Source organism: Penaeus monodon, chromosome 29, assembly GCF_015228065.2.
Source record: "Penaeus monodon isolate SGIC_2016 chromosome 29, NSTDA_Pmon_1, whole genome shotgun sequence".
NCBI classification, from domain to species: domain Eukaryota; kingdom Metazoa; phylum Arthropoda; class Malacostraca; order Decapoda; family Penaeidae; genus Penaeus; species Penaeus monodon.
Window position 1 is genome coordinate 1,421,470 of NC_051414.1, and position 452 is coordinate 1,421,921.

A 452-nucleotide genomic window follows, 5' to 3' on the forward strand; every position below is an offset into this window, starting at 1 on the left:
ATGATTATAAAATCAAAATCAGGAACATTTTCCCACATGAATGAAAACCAGAGCTGTGGTGGACATCATCCTGAAAACCTGGAATAACAAATGTCTACTTGATCCCTGACTGCAAAAGTTTCTTAAAGTACTATGTTAATATTTTTTTACAAGCACATGCTACATAAAAGCAAAACTGGACAAAATACAATTATTCTGTTGCGAAGGTAATTTATCACATTTTCAAACAGATGCTCATTTTCTGCATTAATTGTCATAAGTTTAGCAATATCCTTTTGACATTGACCTGCCTTTTATTCAATGATCTTACTGATGAACACTAATGGGTTAACAATTTAAGAGCACTAATAACTTCAAAAGCAGTTGCAAAATTTCTCACACATTTTTGAGGGGGGAGGATATGGAAAGCAAAAATGTATAGGACATACCCGGGGTGGAAAATGACAACATCA